The following is a 21636-nucleotide window of genomic DNA, read 5'->3' on the forward strand; positions in this document are numbered from 1 at the left end:
GATGCTGGCACGGGGCAGGTTGAAGGCAGGAGTTGGGGCTGTACCTGGTCTTTCAGATGCTGGCACGGGGCAGGTTGAAGGCTGGAGTTTGGGGCTGCTGTACCTGGTCTCTCAGATGCTGGCACGGGGCAGGTTGAAGGCAGGAGTTGGGGGCTGCTGTGCCTGGTCTCTCAGATGCTGGCACGGGGCAGGTTGAAGGCAGGAGTTGGGGGCTGTACCTGGTCTCTCAGATGCATGGAAACAGCCTGATCTCTATGCCTTCTAGCATTCATGAGCAGCAGCTGGAGCTCGGTGGTAAACTCAAGTAATCTGACATGGGACAGAGCGGTCTTAATGGCATCTTAGCCAGTTTGGTCTTAAGTTCTAGATTTCCTGCTTGACGATTCTTTGGTGGCTTGAATAGGCCATCCCTCTGGTCTCTGCCCTCCTTGGAATCTGTAGCTAAGCCTGTGTTAATCTTACTAATCCACCTTGTAGATGACAAGTCACTCATCTCTTGCTGTCTTCAAAACTATTTTTCACTTTGACCCTGATATATGTACTTGTGGACAAATTTGAATTGATTCTCCTCTGAATTCATTGGCTTTATTTAGTGTGTTGGTTAATATTTTTTCATGAGTTTGGAAAGTATTAAGTACCTCTTTCTTCCAGTGTATTTTTCTGGCCCTTTCTATTTTTCTTCATCATCTGGCACTCAGTATATATATATATATTGGTATGCTTAGTGCACCATGGACCTGCATTTCTCTTCATTATTATGCTTCCTTTGAGAGTATGCAGTTTTTGTTATCTTCAAATTTCTGCTTTTCTCAAGTTTTGCCTTCTCCAATCTGTTGTAAAGCCCTGAGAATGAATTTTTATTCCTGTTACTGTACTTTTAAATGCCAAAACTTTTTTGTTTTCTCATTATAATTCCTACTCTGTATTGATCTTTTGTATTTGTTGAGATGTATTGTTCATCTGTTGCAGTGATTTTCACAGTTTTTAAATTTTGTATTTGAAACGCTGAGAAAAAGGATGGAGGGCAGAGAAAGAATAAGAATGAGGAGAGAGAAGGAGGGAGACTTCCCAACTTCTGACTCAGTCCTAAATGCGCACAGCCACTGGGGCCAAGCCACCTCAAACCAGGAGCTAGAAACCCAGGCTGGGTCTCCCATGCTCTATGCTGAATGCACTGGAACCATCACCTGCCTGCTAGGGCCAAAGTTGGAAGGAGGCTGCAATCCTGAATTGAGATGGGCCTTGAACCTCGTTATTGCGGCACAGAATGTCAGTGTCCCAACTAACTTTTCAGTTGTTGCTTCAGGTGCCTACCCTCTCCTCAGCACTTTGGAGATACTTTTTCTTAGTTAGCTGCAAGTCTTCCTTTACTAACTTCAAAGCCTTTGAGGCCCTTGATGCCAGCGTTGTGACCCAGCTAACACTGGCGTTAAAGCACCCGTTCAGACCCTTGCTACTGCACTTCTGACCCAGCTGCTTGCTGATGAGCCTGGCAAGGCTTAGATGATGGGCCAAGTGCTTGGATCCTTGCCATCCTGTTGCTGGCTTGGCCCAGTTCCAGCTGTTGCAGCCTTGTGAGGAGTGAGCCAGTCAATAGAAGAGCTCTCTGTTTCGCTCTGTCCTTCCATTCCCTCCTCGCTCCCTCTGCTCCTCCACCTTGCAGATCAATCCACTAACTTGAAAGCCTTAAGGCCCCTCAGGAATATTTCCTGTGGGCTGTTTTAATTTCCCTTCATGTGTATTGCCAGGTGCCACACCTGGCTGCTTCTCTGTATCTAATGTTTTTAAGAACATTAGGTCATTTTTAGATAATATTTTCCAACAATTTGGGCATCAAATTCTTCCTTTCCTTGAGACTTGCTGCTGTTGCTGATTTTTGTTTACCACTTTGTGTTGCTTTGTTTTTCTTTTTTTAGAGTTTGCTCAGTCATTCTCTGAGACTAATGCTGAAAATTTTGTATGTGCTGCATTGTGGGACTACGGAATCCTCTGTTAACATTTCTATTTTTAAAAAAGATTTGTTTATTTATTTGGAAGGCAAAGTTACAGAGAAGGAAAGTGGGGGAGGAGCGTGCGGGAGTGCTATCTTCTCTCTGCTGGTCACTCCCCAGATTTCCACAATGGCTGGAGCTGGACTGCACCCAAGAGCTTCCTCCAGATTTCTCAAGTGGGTGCAAAGGCCCAAACACTTGGGCCGTCTGCTGCTTTCCCACGTGCATCAGCAGGGAATCAGATCAGAAGTGAGGCACTGGGGCTCAGCCCGGCACCCATATGGGATGCTGGTGCCACTGATGGAGGCTTTGGCTGTTGTGCCACAGCACCAGCCCCTAACAGTTTTGTTTTTCATGTTCTTGGGTTTGTTATTATTTTGTTCACTGTTTTAAAGCTGAGTTCCTAGGATCTCACCTGGGTCATAGAAACAAGCAGCCGGTGTTGAGCCAGTGCCTGAATGCCTTCCCCCTGTTCCTTAGGGGTGACGCTCCCACACACTGCTTGCGCAGAGCTTCAAGGTCACCGAGAGGTGATTTTTGTCGTCCTCCATCTTTCCTGGGCAGGCATACAGCCTCTCAGACACCCAGGAATAGTTCATAGTCTTCAAAGCCCCTGCAGATTGCCAGTTCTCTAAGATTTCCTTTCAAATGCTCTGCCAAGCTTTTGTTTGTGCCGGTTGAAGTCGCAGCCTTAGGCAGTGAGCTGCTGCCAGCAGTTTGCTCTTGTCTGGGTCATGCCTAAAGCCACCTCCTTTTCAGGCCACCTCCTCCCACCTCTGAGCCCCAGGACCAGAGATTTCCCAGGGAGCTGTGGGTACACATGAACTATGACTCTGCTCTGGGCCTGGGCTTTGAGTGCAGCTCTGAGCCCCACCACACTCTGTGCCTCTGCAGAGCTGTTATCAGGGCAGGGCAGCAGCCTCCAGCTCAGCCAGCACACACGGTGCCTTCCTGAAATTCTGTCATGCCCAGGAGTTTCTCTTGAGGGATTTCTGTTTCTGTTCTGTGGATTTGTTTAAAGGACCTAATTCTAAAATAGTTGATTGTGTTTTCCTGATCCATCTTTCTTTTTTTCTTTTTTCGTTCTCCAGCTTTTCCTGACTGTTAATGGCATTCACAGTACAGTTCTGGCTGCCTTTTGTGTAGCTGATGATCCAGTTGGCAAAGTCCTGCTGACCTCTGCTCCTGAGGTTCTTCCGCTGATAACCCTGTGGCATGGCTGCCCAGGCCTTGCAGTCTCTCCAGCCATGATGGCGGCCACAGGCTTAGTCTGGCCAAGTCTGCACAGTCCCACCTTGTCATTCTCTCCTACTTCTCTAGCGAAGAGTGACTGACAAAGGTTAAACATCCTCATCTAGAGGACTGTCCATGCGTCCAGCCTGTGTGCTCCAGGGTGCCTGAGTGCCACAGCCCCTGTGACGGCTCCTGCTTCTGCTCAGTGCTTCTTCCGCTCAGCCTGGCCTTCCCAGTGAAGTCCTCCTGGGGCTGCTGCTTGCTGGACCAGTGCTCCTAGGTGTGGTCCTAGAAGTGCTTCTTCACCTCGCCCTGCCTTCATCTGCTCCCATGCAGGTTGTAGTCAGTCTTGGCTTCCTTGCAGAGGTTGTTACAAAAATCAGTTCCGTGTCTAACGCGGAACATATCCTGAGCGTGTGAGCTGCTGCTCTGTCTTTCCAGTGGCCTGCCGGAGACGAGCACACACCTGGCAGGGTCTAACTGAACACTGCCTACATTCCTGACACAATAGTCATTATTATTATTCTGAATTCCAGATGGATCTTTAATTTGAACTCAGATTCATCTTTCTACTTTTTTTCATCATGATCTTCCAAAATGTATTGACACAGTATTTCTCATATATTTCTAATCACATCTTGTAGGATGAGTTTCTTGAAGCCGCTCTGATATCTGAAGGCTGGTGTATCTTCCTTTGGGGTAATCTATAGTTTTAGCCATTTTTTGTAACATAAGTACTTATTAAAAGTATAAAGGGCTAAGTGTTTGTTGCAGTAAGCTCGAGCTTACAGTACGTGTAGTAAGCTAACTGGTCAACTTTGATTAGAAAACTTCAGTAGAAGATTTGTCATTTCTTTTTTTTTTTTTTCAAAGATTTATTTTATTACAAAGTCAGATATACTGAGAGGAGGAGAGACAGAGAGGAAGATCTTCCATCCGATGACTCACTCCCCAAGTGAGCTGCAACGGGCCGGTGCGCGCCGATCCGAAGTTGGGAACCAGGAACCTCTTCTAGGTTTCCCACGCGGGTGCAGTGTCCCAAAGCTTTGGGCCGTCCTCGACTGCTTTCCCAGGCCACAAGCAGGGAGCTGGATGGGAAGTGGAGCTGCCGGGATTAGAACTGGCGCCCATATGGGATCCTGGGGCGTTGAAGGCGAGGACTTTAGCCATTAGGCCACACTGCCGGGCCCAAGATTTGTCATTTCTACCAAGACTCCGTAGATACGATTAAAATGAAAGATCGTGCTTTTGTGTGTGAAATTAAAAATAAAACAACATTTAAAAACTAAGAGGAAATATTTTGACTGTTAGAAAATAGAAAACATCTCTACCATGATTTACAATTTTTTTCTAGTGATTCGGTGAGTAAGTGGATTAAACTGTTGATTTACTCAATTTAAGTCTCTGCTCAGATTTTCACCAGGAAATACGTCATAAGCATTGTTCTTTGTCCTGTTTGGTGACGGCAAGGCCACCATCCTGACAGGCCCTTAAGAATCTGGCGCACAATTTTAGCAGCTCTAATGGAAGGCATGCATGTTGTAAGCCACATGGACAGACAAGGACTGTGAGACTTGGTCTTGCCCTTAGCCCCTGGGGAAGAGGAAGAGAGCGGACAGGCTTCCTTGAAAACAAGGGCCTAACCTAGTTGTTGGAGGATCAAGTAGGGAAAGAGAACGAGAAGGAGCAGTTTAGGAGAAGAGAAGCTAAGTCCCATTCCAGCGTGGGGCATGCAGGGCTGTGGGCAGGTGAGCGTCGCTGATGGGCGGCAGCAGCAGGAAGAGGCCAGAGCTGTGGAGACATGGCATCCAGGCCCCTGTGGAGAAGCTCAGAAGTTTTGGACCTCACACATGTATGTTTAGACCACCTGCAGTGAAATGCTTCTCATTTGTTGTTTGTTTTGTCTTAACAGTGGAAGCCCAAAAATGATTTTAAGAGAAGTGTTCATCATGTTGATAACTGGACTGACGAGCTACAGGCAGGGAAACACAGGGTGGGCAAGCAGCAAGGTCGCCCTTGTTCGTACACTGGGGAGTAACAGGACCCTGGGCCCAGGCATGGTGGTTGAGAACACAGATGGAACAATCTGGAGAAACTCCTGTTAGCATGAGTGAGGGAGAAGAAGGATCATCCCTGGCATCACTTTGGACTAAAGGCTTGCATCTCCACATGGCTCACACTGGCACCCAAACCCCCAGTGCGGGGTTGGGAAGCTGAGTCCGTTGGAAGTGATTGGTCATGAGGGTAGAGCCTTTATGAACAGAGCTGAAAGAGGCTGCCGGAAGCAACGTCCTCCCAACAGCAGCCGTGTGTGGGCACGGGAAGATGCCACCAGCAAGGAACCCAGGGCACACTCTCAGCAGACAGCCATCTCCTTGTGCTGTGGTCTTGGACCTCTGACCTCAATGGCTGTGAGAAGAAAGTCGCACTGCCTGTGAGTTGCACTGCCTGCTTTGTGCCAGCAGCCTAGTGCCCGAGCAGATATCCAGGTGGGTGGGTGGGTTTAGGCACCCGGTTGCATCAGGATAGAAGCTGTTAGCATGTTTAGGGTTTGAGAGGTTTCAGCATGCGGGTGGTGAGCAGAACCCACAAAACACACAAAAACAGTTAAGGAAGACAAAACTGAAAACCATAAAAACCCTCCAGAAGCTCTTGGTGCAGCTGTGTAGGCATCTGAAGAGGATGAGTCCCTGGGACAGCTGTGCTGCTCTCGGGGAGTGTGCGGTCTCCCACCGTGATGGACAGGGCTGGATCCCGTGGTCAAGGGTTTGAGCAGACCCTGGCCCACCCCGACCCCCAGCCGGGAGTGTAGGTTTACCTCAAGCCAGACTGCAAGAAAATGAAAATGTCATTCCTCCCATCCTGTGTTCTGTGGCATCTCCTGTCTCTAAGTCTCTCTCCTCACTTCCTTTGCCCACTTCCACTGCCCACTTCCACTGCCCGCTCCTGTCTGGAGCAGGCCCTAATTAGTTTGCTTTCCTGTAAACTTAACTCCCTCTAACAACTCAATGGATCACAATCCAAAGTACCCTCAGCGATTCCATGCTGCAGAACATCTCCCAGTCCGGCAGTCACTGGGATGTAGTTCAAGCAACTCCCCCACTTCGTAATTCATTGTGTTTGCTTAATTCTCAGCATTGGTGCTGAATCTTATGGAAAGCTTTGATCACCTTCAACACTAAGTCCTCAGTGCTCCTGATGGGAGCCTTTTGTGCTTTGTTCTTGTGATAGTGTGTGGAATTACCTGTGATTAGATTAGACAAGTTAAATTAGACAGCAAACTCACTGAGGCCAGGGCCAGTGTTGTCCTTCCCGTTTTACCCTTAGTGAGCAACCCATAATTGAGCTCTCAAGCATTTGGTGCTCATCAGCAAGCACCTAATTATTGGTGGAGCTCTGCATAGCTGTTGTATGCATCAGTAGCTCACATGGCCCTGTGCCTTCTAAAGTACTGAGTTAATCCTAACCCATCGCAAAATCCAAATTGGCTTTACCCCAGCTAGGATCTGTGAGTTCTTACTAAACAGTAACTTTGCTGTGTCCGTAAGTCAGAAAGCCACAGGTCTCAGGCCTGCTCTGTGCACTGCAGTCTACCGCTCCACTGTTTGGGCCGTTACTATTAGCACCACCACCAGTGTCAGGCATTCCTACCTTTTGAAAGTATCATCTCATAGTTTCTAAAATGTTGTCATCATTTTTCTCTTATTTGACTTTCCAAATAATTTCTGAAGAATGCAGATAAAATATAATTCTAGATGTTCATCTTTCATGGACATCAAAACAAATCTCAATGATGTCTTCGAGGACACCCAAACTGACATCTTGGCAAGAAGACTAACATCTGGTGCTCATTTCATACCTGAGCCTTGATCTTTCTGTAAAATCAGTACTTAAATTATTGATTTCTTTTGTTCATTTTTGAGCTAAGAAGTTATTTTATCTGGTGTTTTTCTGTTTTGATATCTGGGAGTTCAAAAAGCTATGCCAGGGCTGGCCACTACATAGCATCCTGATATAATACACACATGTGCAGCAGAAATGCACCTCACCACTCTATTTCACCTTCAGAGTAAAGGGGAATGAGTCAACATTGAACCTCCAGATTGCCAAACAAGTGAAAAGTCAGAAAAAGTTTAATGTTTCCAGTGTGCTTCCATTGCTTCAAGCACTTGATTTCCAGTAAGTCTATGAGCTAATGAGATGTAGAGCTGAAATTGTTTAACTGTTGATCCCATAGGCATCACAGAGCCTATATACAAAGAATGGTTCCAAAATGTGGGAAATCAACAAAGAGAGATGGATGAGTGGAAGGAAGGAAGGAAGGAAGGAAGGAAGGAAGGAAGGAAGGAAGGAAGGAAGGAAGGAAGGAAGGAAGGAAGGGAGGGAGGGAGGGAGGGAGGGAGGGAGGGAGGGAGGGAAGGAGGGTATTTCTCTTCTGGAAAGAGTAGGGGAGATTGTTAAACTTGTCAGTGGAGCCTTTCTCTTACTCAGATTAGCTTTTTCTACTTTTCTTGAGAAATAATGTGAATGGAGCAGCCAGGCATGTGTACAATGGAAAGGTCAGTTTCTTTGTTCCTAGACATTCCTGCACAGACTTAATTACCACAGCTTCACAGCAAGTTGCCTTTCCCTGGTTTTCTTCTTCCCCTTTATCTTTCTGTGTAAACACTAGGTTCCTCACAAAACCCAGGCAGCATTTGAATTAAACTTGCATTATCCATTAATACGGAGAAAAAATGAAGCCATCGCAATGTTGTCGTTCTAATCAGGATGTAATTCAACTCCCCTTTGATTTCCATCTTTGACATCTCTTAATCAAGTTCTGTGATTTTCTCTGCAGAAGTGGACGTCTTTTGCTATATTTATTATCTTCTTTGTATTATCTGGCACTACTGTAAAAATTTTCCTGACTGGCACTTCTGTGTGATCTCTATGGATACCCAGCCCTAGTCCTGCCCTCTGATATCAGCTCTCACTACCCGTCAGCTCTGTGGAGAACAAGAGTTGGGAGATGCCAGAGCCAACTCCCACCATCCCTTCAGGTGCCAGACCACTCCGCACTGCCTGCGCAACGTTCATGCTGCTGTTCCCACGTCTGTATTGCTCCCTGTAGTTCCTCCAAGAATCGGTTTTGCTGAACAGACAGCAGCATTGCTCGTTCAGCTTTTTGGTAAGAATGAAGGCCGAATCTTACATTCATAGTAATTGTACAGAAGAATATGGAGAATATAATTTTACTCATGAAGAAGCTAAAAGTGCAGAGGTCCAGTCATGTGTCCATGTCCACACAGTTCCAAAGAGGCAGGCTGTTCTTCCAAGTGTGTTCCCAAGGTGGAGCTTGCCCTGCTGCCTACTCTTGGGGTCGTTGTAACGTTGGTGTGAATTCATGCTTATGAAATAACCCAAGCACATAGGGAGCACGGGAAGTGCTGTGTAGAATTTCTTGACACACAGTTTGTTGGGTTGTTTGCTTGTTGAACTCTAGAAAGAGATCTTCCACGTGCTGGTTCACTGCCCACATGGCCACAACAGCCAGGCCTGGGACAGGCTGGAACCGGAGCCTGGAACTTCGTCCAGGTTTTCCACATGTGTGGCAGGGCTCCGAGTACTCAAGTCATCCTCCGATGACTTGGGGGCATTGGCAGGATGCTGGGTTGGAAATGGAATTGTCGTGACTCACAGCAGCAGTCTGCTACAGGATGGTGGCTGTGGAGGTGGTGCCACAACACCAGCCCCTAAATGAGCTCTCTGTTGTTATTATCATCACCATCATCTTATGCCGATTGACCACAAAGTTCCAGCTTAAGAAGAGAATAAAGTGTGAGTTTTACCCCCAATACAAGGTATGATTTCAGTGCTACATTAGAAGTTTAAAGTATTTTGGCATTTAGGAATACCAGCAATATATTTTGAGAATTGAAGGCAAGTATGCTAAGCATTTTCTAAAGAGTAAAATTTAAGCAGGTATGTTTAGGAGAAAGTAGGCAATCTAAATGGAAGAAATGGAAGAACTAGTGTGAGAAATGATTTGAAGCAAAGACAACTTCTTTAACAAAGAAATAAATCATTCATGTAGAGCAGAAGAATTTAAGTTTTCTTGCTGTTCTTTTTTGTCTAGTGTCTTCTCTCTGTCATAACTCACACCTGGGCTTTGAGATTATGAATCTGTGCGTGTAGGAAGACGGAGAGACTGATACACTGCTAAGTCCAAACAGGCAGCATTTTGTAATTTGATTATAAAAAGTAGTGTCATTTGCTCTGATTAGGAGGCTAGCACTTGATCATACAGAACAGAAAACAGCAGAGAGGCTCGGCTGCTCTGAATGTAGGAAGGGCAGGAGAGTGAAGCAGGGTGCCCCTGCAGAAGCCACTGGAAGACTTTCCTCTCCCGTTCTTGACTTCCAGCCGGGGCAATGTGATTAGCATGACTGCTAGATGCACAGTAGGTAGACCGTCAAGGACTGGAGGTGGGGGACTGAACAGAAGGCTGCCCGGAATGGGCTGGGGAGCCGCGAAGGGAGCACGGCCATGCTGGGAAGCTGCTAATGCTATCATCCGGGTTAGCTGGAATGTCTGCGTGTGACTTGACATATGGGACAGGTGGAGTATCTTGGTTATTTAAGAATCTCTGTTAATCTTTTGGATATTTTAGCTGCCACTGTAATTGGTGAGCCTGTGGAAGTGTATTCCTCTCTTAAGTTTGATTTTATACACCCAAACATCAAGTATTTATTCCAGAGATAAATTATATTTTATAACAAAGACAATAGATAAAAGTTGTTGGGTTGAGAAGATTTCCGCTTCAACAAGTTTCTCTGAAAGCTGTAAGTTTTACTAAAAAGAAACGTGTGTGTCTTCAGCTATAGGGGATTTATGTTTTCCATAGCTATCAGGGATTTCACCAGAAAGTTTTATGGCTTGGGGGGACTGAGGTTGTCATAATTCAGAATTGTGTGGGTTCCTAAGTAGAAAAAGTCTGCTGTCCAAACACAGAGACAGTCTCCCCAAGACTATGATGACAACATTCCCAGTCTGGTTTTGTATCTGAAGGAAGCTGCAGCCTGGCCAGGGTATGGGTGTGATTTCAATGCCTTCCATGTCACTCTCTTCCTGTCCTTCTGCAGTTTCCACCCTGATAACGATGCCAAGTCATGCCAGTCTGGCTGCAGTGGTTTGAATTTCTCTTCCGGTAGAGGACTTGGGGCCTCTTCAAGTTACCTGTTGTGCTGGCTCCAACTCAGTCACATGCAGGCACTGATCTTGTGTTTAGCTCTAAAATGCCTCCTGTTACTGACAGGACACCAAGAAAGACCCCCCCACACACAGGAATTCAGAGCCTGATTCTGCAGCCCCCTCCTGGCGTCACAGTCGGCTGCTCAGGAAGACGGTTGCTAACGTGGGCACAGCCTGGAATTCCGGCTTAGTAACCAGTTGCTGAATGCACTTTGCCTTTCCTTTTGATTTACCACTGTAACTCTGAGGGTCCTTTCTCACGTGAACCCTAACATTAAGGCCCTGAGAAGGAAAAAGAAGAGAGAAACCTTAGAAAATGTCGAGGAAAATCCTGTTTGGAAAGTCTCCCCTACTTCCTCCCCCTGCGCGCATGCGCAGTTTATACACTTGGAAACAGATGTAGCTATCTGCAAGACCAAGACAATCACATTGCTGAGGGCAAAGCAGTGTCCTCGCAGCACAGAGCACCCTCGGACACACAGCGTCCTCCCAGCACAGAGCGCCCTCGGACACACAGCGTCCTCCCAGCACAGAGCGCCCTCGGACACACAGCGTCCTCCCAGCACAGAGCGCCCTCGGACACACAGCGTCCTCCCAGCACTGAGCGCCCTCGGACACACAGCGTCCTCCCAGCACAGAGCGCCCTCGGACACACAGCGTCCTCCCAGCACAGAGCGTCCTCGGACACACCGTGGGTTGCTTCTTCAGTGCCAGTACAGCGCAATGGGGCAGTACTGAGCTGAGTGAGGTGCTTGGTCTGCAAGATCAAATAAGCAGTTGCACGTGTGGTGTCCTAAGGCAAAGATGCAGAAACTACTGTGCACACACGCCTAAGGTAAAACTAAAAAGAATGAAGACAGGAGAGAATCTTGATGATCAGGTGCTCATGTTGCAACTGCTCAAGTTTTTGCTAAGCTGTTTTGTCCGTGTGCTAAGGACGGGCTATTAGCTTCAGTTATACAGTTGTGCTTTGTCCGCATGGAGGTCACAGAACAAGACCAGACTAGGAAATCAAATGTGCTGGTCATGTTTAGAAAGTGATGGGACATTGAATCTGGGTGGTATGGGAAGAGCATATTTGGGGAAGAAGAATGGGATTGGGGAAATCTGAACATGATGGAAAAGAGAGAGAACTATAGAAAGCAAGTGGAGGAAATGCACCCAGAATGAAGACATTGAGATAAGTAAGATTTTTCTAACTTGTTTCAGGTATAAATGCTGAAAATTAATTCACAAGTCTTACTTAGAATCAAGTTAAAACAGAATCTGAAATGTTTCATGAACTGTACTATATGATATTCTTCCTCTTGAAAAGTACTTGAGTCTAAAAGAGAGGAGTCGATGCCAAATCTTTAGAAGTTTGCTCATTGAACATATCTGATTGAAAACTATCTTGGACTCTGCTGTTTCCTGAAACATCACTGAAATGAGAGAGTAATGTTTATTAGAAATAACAATAAAAATAACCAGCAAAAAACTGAAAGAGGAGTCGGTGACAGCAGCACTTTGGAAGCAGAGACCATGCAAGGTGGCCACTAACCTTGCCGAGGATAAAGCCGGGGCGGGCAGTAGCACCATCCTCAGAAGTGCCCACAGGTTCTGGAATCTGGCCTCTAAGAAGGGAGGGTACTGCTGGCCCAACACTGGAGGATTGATGGGAACCTTGGGCTGGTAGATGCCCAGCTGCCCTTCCGGTAGTAGCAAAGTTGGGATTTGCTGTGAGGTTTATGCAGGGTTCCCTACTGAGGACACCGTGCTCTGAGGGTGTGCAGGATGCCACTGGGAGGGGATTTAGGGGTCACTCTTCCGTGCACATTCCTGTGCAACCCAGAAGCTGTTCTAGAATCACATCTGTTACACTTAGTATGCACCAGCCACACTCTCAAGGACTTTATATTTGTATTCTAGCCTCCTAGTACCGTTGTTTGATCAGTGAAGACTCTGATACAGAGAAACTTGTGACTTGACAGAGCCTTGAGGTGCCCAGTTGGAGAGCTGCTTCCGAGTCCAATCCTGAACTGTCCTCTCTGCTAACCTGGGCACCCCTGGTCCGGTGGGTCACCCATGGGTAAAGAGGCACCATCCACGTGGATAGGCCTCACAGAGAATTCTGACACTGCCCAGTGTACACGGATAGAGCCATGGGCTCCAGCTGCATGATCAAGGTCTTCTGACTTAGAAAAGATCAAACCAAAGCAAAAGAAGGAACAACACAAGTACAGGTGCCACACAAGAGGAGCAAGAATCCCATGCCCTCAGAGTCATAGTGGGAATGAGCAGGCTATCTCAACAGACGAGAAAAATGACAACACCAAGAACGAAGGGGTTCCTTGGGATTCAAGACTCTGGGTTCAGGGAATTTGAAAATATCCCAAAAGGAAGAGTGGAAAATAGAAGTACCTGATAGGAATGAAAAAACCAAGTGGTGAAAACCCAGAGCGGGTCAGGGGGCTTGTCCAGCCGGAGCACGGTGTGAGTGACACAGCTGGGGACAAGAGCCGAGGGGAAGCCACTGCAGGGCTCAAGGACTCTGCAGCTTGCAGTCACGAGTGTTGTGGATTGAACATCTCTCCAGACATAACTGCTCTGCTGTTCACACTTACTCAGCTTCCTCTTGGGTTTGTTACATCATTGATTTGTGAGAACTACTCCCCAGGTTTAGTGCTGATCCTTTTCTGCTGTAAATGTTGTGTTTGCTTCCAGACTGTAGTTTTGGAGAAAGAAAAATAAAGTTAATGGAGAAAAACCAAGTGCAAAAGATGTCGGATGTGAGGTGCTCTACACTGCACTCGCCCGTTGTGGAGAGAATTGGGGCACTGGGCGTGAGGCTGGAGCTGAGAGCACGCATGGCAGTGTGGGCATGGAGCCACTCCGAGGTCCTTGGGAGGGGAGGCCTCCGAGCACCACTGGCAGAGCCGTGTCTACTTCACGTGTTGTCACTCATGTGTCGTTAGCTGTCAGGGAATACATAGGCATTCTTCCATTCGGAAATCAATTGAGAACTTGTTCCCCAAGGGCCTGTTTTGTTTAAAGGAGCTATGGGATGATGTCAGCAGCGCAGGGAGGATGACAGCCACAACCAAGGGAGACTGAGATGCAGTGAGCAGAGCAATGAACAGGGCCCCTCAGGAGGACCCACACCAAAACAGCCTGTGAACAGCATCAGCTCCTGCTGTCACCTGCAAACACAGGTACCCTGTAGCCCTGGGGCAGGAACTCCAAGCTGAGGAGGCAGCTGGCCAACACAGGGGCTCCTAGGTGAGCAGGGACTGCACAGCCACACGTGCGACGCCCCTCATCCTCAGCAGCAGTCCCTGCTCTAGCTCAGAGGCCGGATGTGCAGAGCCTCACTGCACTGTTCTCCGCGGTGGACAGTGACAACCTGCTAAGTGAACTGAGAAGTCATTCAGTGACTCACAGGAATGGAGGTACAGGCCAAAAGGAACAGCCAGGAGAATCCTGAGGCATCCCCAGGGGAATTGAGGCAAAGCAGACAGCTTTCGGGGAACTCCTCAAGGGGCAATGTGACCAGAACTTTAGGTGATTACACAGTGGGAGTGTGTGTGACTGGGATGAGTTCAATGCTTACCCAGTGAGTGTGTGAATGGGACACGGCTCACTGTACACTGTATGCGTGTGACTGGGATGCAGCTCACTATACACTGTGAGTAACTGGGAGGAGGCTCATTGTACACTGTATGACTGGGATGTGCTAACAGTACACTGTGAGTGACTGGGACACGGCTCACTGTACCCTGTGTGTGACTGGGACACGGCTCACTGTACCCTGTGTGTGACTGGGACACGGCTCACTGTACGCTGTGTGTGACTGGGACACGGCTCACTGTACCCTGTGTGTGACTGGGACACGGCTCACTGTACCCTGTGTGTGACTGGGACACGGCTCACTGTACCCTGTGTGTGACTGGGACACGGCTCACTGTACGCTGTGTGTGACTGGGACACGGCTCACTGTACGCTGTGTGTGACTGGGACACGGCTCACTGTACCCTGTGTGTGACTGGGACACGGCTCACTGTACGCTGTGTGTGACTGGGACACGGCTCACTGTACCCTGTGTGTGACTGGGACACGGCTCACTGTACGCTGTGTGTGACTGGGACACGGCTCACTGTACCCTGTGTGTGACTGGGACACGGCTCACTGTACCCTGTGTGTGACTGGGACACGGCTCACTGTACCCTGTGTGTGACTGGGACACGGCTCACTGTACCCTGTGTGTGACTGGGACACGGCTCACTGTACCCTGTGTGTGACTGGGACACGGCTCACTGTACCCTGTGTGTGACTGGGACACGGCTCACTGTACGCTGTGTGTGACTGGGACACGGCTCACTGTACGCTGTGTGTGACTGGGACACGGCTCACTGTACCCTGTGTGTGACTGGGACATGGCTCACTAGCAGTTCTTCCTATGGACATGATCTGTGTAAATTAGATGGCATATACCCTGGCTGAAAGACAAAGAGTATAACCTTGGTTCACATATCATGAATATTAATAAAGATAGCATTAAACAAATTGCGTAACAAGTCATTCACAATTCATGGTTCTCACCTGGAGTTTTCACTAAGGATCATTCCCTTCCCACACCTGGATATGAAGCAGCAGCGTGAGTTGCTGAGAAGGCGCCCACAGCCCCACCTTGAGAGTGAACCGGGGCTGTTCCAGGGCTGCAGGTCACTATACTGTGGCCCAACAAGGAGTGCCTTGGCGGCTTCCCGGCTCTGAGATGCTTCTTTCAACCGGAGTCTTCCAGTACTGGGCTGAATACCCTAGCCTCTTTTCAACTGCTGCAATTTTGAGAGGTGAAGAGGTGAAGGAGTCGGATTATGAAGAGTTTCAACAGGAAGCTTTTCAGGACATGGTGCAGGGGCCCTGCTGAGCGTCAGCCCTCAGTTGATGGACTGTGACGTGACTTGGTGGCAGCACGGACCTCGCAGGACCCCAGCTAGAGGGTCAGTTGCTCCTGCCTTGAGCAGCCCCTGGAGGCTGTCCCACAGTCACTGACAGGACAGGGAGCGCTGGTGTAAGCTTGTTATACAGAACAGGGTGTAGAGTGCTCTCACGGAAAGCCACTGGGCGGCAGGAGCAACATTGGCTCCGTGCCTTCAGCAGGGTCAGGAGTCCAGGACACCAGGGATGCAGCCCAAGGGCTGTGAGCCTCCTTTGCAATGGTGACACTCAGGTTTTGCGAGCAGGCCAGGTAGGGCGAGCCATGTGTTCAGATGAGGACAGCTCCCCCTGCCCCACTGCAGTGCCTGGTGTGGCTCTGTTGTCCTTGGGTTTGCCAAGCTGTGGCCTTCTACATTGCCTGCAGTGAGTGGCTTCCTTAGGAGGGAGCACTTCCTTTTCTCTGTCCTTGGCCCCTTGTAGGTTATGGGCGCAGCAGGCACAGCCTGGGACGTGGCTGTGAGCCCATGCTCAATAGGCTGGTGTTCTCCTGGGAGCATGAGCATGCTGATAGCATGCAAGACACCTTGCAGCGTGACACGTGCTGCTTTGGGCATTGTGCCCCAGTGCCGGGAAGAGGCATAAAGGTCTCACCCCCTTTGTCATTTACTTACTCCATGTGCAGTTGGGGAGCTGCCCTGCTCAGCCCTGGAAACTTGTGACACTAAGGAATGCCTCACCTGCTGTGGGGCCATGTGGTTTTCCAGAAGAGAGGAGACAAATGTAAACATATATTTGTGCAAACTTATACCTGTGGCCCATGGGGAAAATGTGACATGTCAGAGCTTTTATCTGTTTCCCATGCTGAAAACCCCATACCCTTGAGAGATCCATGGTCCCACAGCCCATAGCCCTGCCATACCACAGAGTCCTGCCTGGTCTGAGACAACGGTGCAGTCTACAGCATGAACTTTCCAGAGACAGGCTGGCGAAGAGTTAGTCCCCAAGAGTGTGATCCCACCACGTGTTCTGGAAATGGCAAAATCATAGTGAAACAGATGAGTAGTTGCCAGGGCTGAGGTGGAGGACATGGGCTGAGGAGGCACTTGTGTGTGGAGAAGGACAGCTGGGCTGTCCGAGGTGAGGGACAGCCATGTGGTGGCTATGGCAGGGCACTTGTGGACCCACAAAGGTGATGGAAATACAGAGGATCACACACATGCACACACTATACACACACACACACACACCACACACAAACTCATGCATACCACATCTCCACAACCACACACAAATTCACATGCATACCTCACATACTAGCATGTACACACAAACCACATACCTCTCCACAGCACAGCACCCCCTACTCCCATATACACCCACACATGCACACCAATGGACACACATGCATGCACCCCCCCCCCTCCGCACACACACACGCACACAGGGATGTTGGAGGAGTTAGTCTCATTCTGTCCACAACGGTAGCCAGTTTTGCTCAATAGTGTTATTATGTGACACTGAGGGAACCACACATGGGATCACTGTATGGGATCCTCAAACTGCCTGTGAGTCTGCCTCATAGCAAAGAACAGAAAACCAAGACTTGTGTAAGGGAAAGTCAGCGGCGGGTGAGCGCCTCGTACAGGCAGACCCTGTCACCCTCACCAGGGAGGCAGGAGGGACACTGGTAGGCTGGCACTGAGCCTCCAGAGTGCTCCTGGACAGGCTGCCCTGTGTTTGCATCCCAGCTGCCTGCTGAATGCTGCACATGGGAGAGCAACCCAGGATTCCACAGCAAATGCCTGCTCCCACAGATGTGCCTGAGGGGGACCAGGCAGCACCTGGCATCCCTTCCTTCTGCTAGGCCGCATTGTGAGGAAGAGGAGGGGTCTTAGGAGACCACACTGCTGGGCCATCAGCAGTGGATGGCTCCAGTTCCTTCATGCCACGAGAGAAGTTCTGTCAAAGGCGCAGTGTGCATGGATGTCCACGGGCCCCCCCCACACACACACGCCACTCAGTCTGTGGCCCAGCAGTCATGTTTTCCTGTCTTCCTGGTAAATGATTCCCAGCTGAGAACACGCCTTGAGGCAGGTGTGGCATTGCCCCTTGCAGTTCTTGGAACTCACACCATCCCAACAGGGTGCTCAGCTTGAGAGGGCAAGAGTGCTGGCCGTTCTGAGCCCCAGGGCGGGAACCATGGCCCCCACGCTGGGAGGGCGGACCCATAATCCTGGAGCAGTCCCCTTCCCAAGAATGCCCAAGGCCCTGCAAGATGTACTGTGGCAAGTGGAGGAGCACTTTGCCAAGTAAAATCTGTCTTTTTCCCCACGAAATCTTTTCACATAGCTCCTGTCTCTAGTGGCAAGTTGGCCCCCAGCCGACAGTTGTCAGCCATGTGTTGTGGAAACCATAGCCATCGCTGGGTAGCAGGTGGGCTTGGGGTTCTCCCCTAGGGTGCATGTGGAAGCACCGCTGGGGGCCCTGAAGACCCACAGTGGTATGTGCTAATGTAACAGTGTGCACAACCTGCATGGACAGCGTCCGGAGCGTGTCAGATGGCTTCGTGGCAAACATCCAATCCTGCTAATATATCCTCAAGCACTTCTTTTCCTTTCTGTTGGTTCATTTCAAAATCTATTTAAATTTTCCTTCTTGGTGCTCTTCACATGGTAAAATTTAGCTTGCATTTTCATAAAGCCAATATATTGAATAGCATCCAGACTGCTCTTAGTCAGTTTAATAATATTATAGAGCACATAGCAGTAACTGTGCCCGCCACATAAATATGAATCATAGAGGCTTACATATAACACTTATTTCAAACAACGTATGTAGAAATTGCTTTACAGCTATATCAAATACGAATTTTAAATTGTTACTTAGAATGTTGCATTTCATTTCTGATAAGCAAATGATATGTTCTTGTAAAACGTTTGGATGGAGATGACGGGGGTCAGTGGGCTGTCTTTGGAACTCCGCAAGACAAGGTCAGCAGCAGCACAGAGCAGCCGTGTTCTCACACGTGCACTGGCTGTGGTCCTCTGTGCTCCTGGAGCAGTTCAGAGTTGGAGTCACAGTGAGAAGGCCCCCTGGTCCAGCTCAGGACCCTGTGGCCTTACAGACACAAGTGCAGTTGGTGATGCCTGTGGGTGGCAGGCCGTCATCCTGGGCCACCCACCTTGGCGCCCCTGCTGCTTTCAGAGACAGGACACCTCTGGGGGCTTTGCCTCACGCTGCTGCCTTCCTGTTCTTCTCCAGGATGCCCACGTCCAGGGAGCGAGGGAAAGCCATGTAGTTACTGAGCCAGCGTGGCGTCTGGTCTCTCCGCCTGTCAGCAGAGTGTCATCAGGACGGGTTCAGGCGGCCGGAAGGACTCATGGATGGCCAAGGAGCCACCTAAAGGTAAGGACTTGGTGCGTGGATGCTGTGCGTGCGGGTGAGCATTGTCACCCTGACACAGCCTGAAGATGGCACTGTGCTTGTCTTGAACCCCAAATCCAGAGTCCTCACAGACAGGCAGCCTCCTCGCCCAGCGGCTGCCCCTGCTCCGCAGCCGTGGTGTCAGCCTTGTTGACGCCCTGGCACCCACCCAGAAGCTGCTTAGCACCACACTTCTTTCCAGTCAGATCATGTCCACCACTGTCCTGCTTAGGGATGCTTTACTTCCAAGATGGTGAGCCAGCACCTTAGTGGCACTGCCCCCGGTACCTGCAGAACGCTGGCCTTGCTGCTGAGAGACCCCTCGCCAGCAGCTGTGGCCTGGAGACTTGGGCAGCTTGGCACACCGCTGTCCCTAGCTCAGTTTCTTTCACAAGAGAAGTAAGTGTGCTTGTGGAAATACTGATCCCTATAGGGTACATATCAGCAGAGTATCAGCCACATTCACCTGCTTGTACGAGCATCATCATCCTCCAAAACGCGTCTCGTCTCCCTACCAGGAACCCTAACCCTCAGCCCCAGCCCCTGGAAGCCACCACCCCACTTACTGTCTGGTTAACCGCTGAGGACTCGTGGGGGCGGAGCCCTCATATGTCTGCCCTTCTGGGACTAGGCTGTTTCTGTGGCACAACATCTGCCAAGAGCTCCCTGGAATTCCCTTCTTTTCCAAGATGGAGTGGGATTCCATGCCCCCTCCATGACATGGCCCCTGAGGCCACTTTGCAGCTGCTGCAAGTGTGCATGTGCAGATCTGTGCTGGAGTCCCTACCTACAAGGCGGGGGCAGTTCATGTGGTCTTCCTGTGTCTGAGAGGCTGCCGTGCCAGGCTGCGTGGTACTTGCCCTAATTGCATTCCCAGCAGCCCTGCGCAGGCTGGTTACGGCTCTGTGCGTGTGCGTTTGGATGGATACCCTCACGGGTACAAAGTGACATATCATAGTGACTCAGCTGTGCCTTCCCCTCAGGAGCAGTGCTTTGGAATGTCTTTTCATGTGCTTATTGGACATTTTTTTTAAGAAAAGTCAAAGTACTTGCTTTAATCAAATCTTTGAGTTACAAAAATTATTTATATATCTAAATATGGTCACCCCTCACTCAGATACATGATATGAAAATATCTTCTCTTGTTTCATGAGTTGGCTTCACTCTTATGTGGTGTTCTTTCATGCATACATTTTTTCATATAATACAATTGTATTCATTTGTATTCATTTTCTATGAAAAATAAGTGTATTAGAAAGAGAGGAGAGTAAACAGAGAAATATTTTCCCTGTAGTTCTGTGGCTTCTTCCCCAAATGCCCGCAAATGTGCAGGACAGACCCAGGTGAAACCAGGAGCCGGGAACTCCATCCGGGTCGTCCATGCAGGTGGCTGGGACCTAAGTGTTTGGGCTGCACCTGCCCTCTCCTTCGGACGCAGAGCCTGGGGTGATGGGTGTTCCAGAGGCGCCTCCCAGTGCTCCACAAAGCACCCACCCCATTTGTCTTCCAGTTTCTTCCAGTGTTTCCGGGTTTTTGTCTATTTTTTTCCTTTGGTTGCTATACTTTTGTACTCATAGCCAAAAAATCATCAAAAATCAATTCAAAGTCATGCAGCTTTTGCTGTGTATTTTCTTCACAAAGATGGTTGGTATGAGCTTTGTATGGAGGTCACAGCATTTTGAATGAATTGCTGTGTAGGGTTAGTGCCACTCCAGCTGTGTTCTTCTGTGTGTGGACCTACTGCCTTCCCAGCTGCACTTCCTGAAAAGCTGGTCCTTTCCCAAGGAGCAGTCTTTCTACCCTGTGGGAATGAGTCCTGGTCTCGGTTCCCTTGCTCGGTGTCAGCCAGGCCCAGGCCAGGCTGTCACTCTGCAACAGGTGCAGAGTCTCCTGCTGTTGTTCTTCCCCAATGTGCTTGGGGCTGCTGGAAGGCGCCTGAGATTCCTCGTGAGCTCTAGTTCCTGCCCTTGCGACATAGGTGAATTCCACCTGGAGCCTGTGGTCCTGGGGCCAAGTCTCTTAATCACACAGAAACAGTCATTGAACTTTCTAGTGATGAATTTCCACATGAAATCTGAGCAAGGAGCGTGACTTTCTTTTCAGCTTGGAAGCCAGTCAGGTTTTAGGACCGACTTTCTGCAGGTCTGATACACATCTCTGCAAAACACACTTCCCAGGATCTGCTCTAGGACACTTCTGTTGAATGTCTGCACTTCCACATTTCAGTAACTCCTGGGTGATGGGGTCAGCCCTGTGCTGGAGCAGGCTGAGCATGCACAGGCAGCCTTCAGCGGCCTGCAAGATCCGATGTTTGTAGTGAGAGACCGGAAGACACTGAAATGTAGGTGTTGGGGGTATCACCAAGGCCACAGTCAGTCCTGTTCATGTAGGGCCTCCTGTCCCCTGTCAGTCCTCAGGCAGCAAATGCAGTCGCGCAGTGTGGGCCAGTTCTGAGGGATCACTGCTTGATCTCCTGCAGGACTGGCCACTGTCCCTGCTTGGAGCTCCCTGAACCAGCACTGAGAGCTTTGGGGTCAGACTAGACAGGTAGAATACTTATCTGGGAAAGCAGCTGAGCCAGGGCCCCGTGTGGTTGTGAGCCAGGTGGCCTGTAGCAAGCTGGAAAGGAGTGTTGCTGGGACTCAACACAAATCTCTAGTTCTGAGCAGCCTTGAACTCTCACTCATCCTGGTTCATTCTACTTCCCAGCAAATATTTGAAATTTAGCATCAGAAGTTACACAAAAGGAAGTGCCCTTGGGAGGCATATGCACTCAGAGCACTGCTTCCTGTCACTGTGCATTGAGCACCACTTTCTGTCACTGAGCAGTGGTGAGTAC

The 21636-nt window shown here is 49.2% G+C and overlaps 1 long non-coding RNA gene across 1 annotated transcript in view; it reads left to right on the top strand.

Annotated features, from left to right (window-relative positions):
• The window catches only part of LOC131480949 (uncharacterized), a 128757-nt gene that overhangs the window by 65254 nt on the left and 41867 nt on the right, over positions 1 to 21636 (top strand). The window contains exon 2 of the long non-coding RNA XR_009245910.1: positions 18636 to 18779. This is a non-coding gene — a long non-coding RNA (uncharacterized LOC131480949). The remainder of the gene's footprint in view (positions 1 to 18635; positions 18780 to 21636) is intronic.

The sequence above is a fragment of the Ochotona princeps genome, chromosome 8 (genome assembly GCF_030435755.1).
Source record: "Ochotona princeps isolate mOchPri1 chromosome 8, mOchPri1.hap1, whole genome shotgun sequence".
NCBI classification, from domain to species: Eukaryota; Metazoa; Chordata; class Mammalia; order Lagomorpha; family Ochotonidae; genus Ochotona; species Ochotona princeps.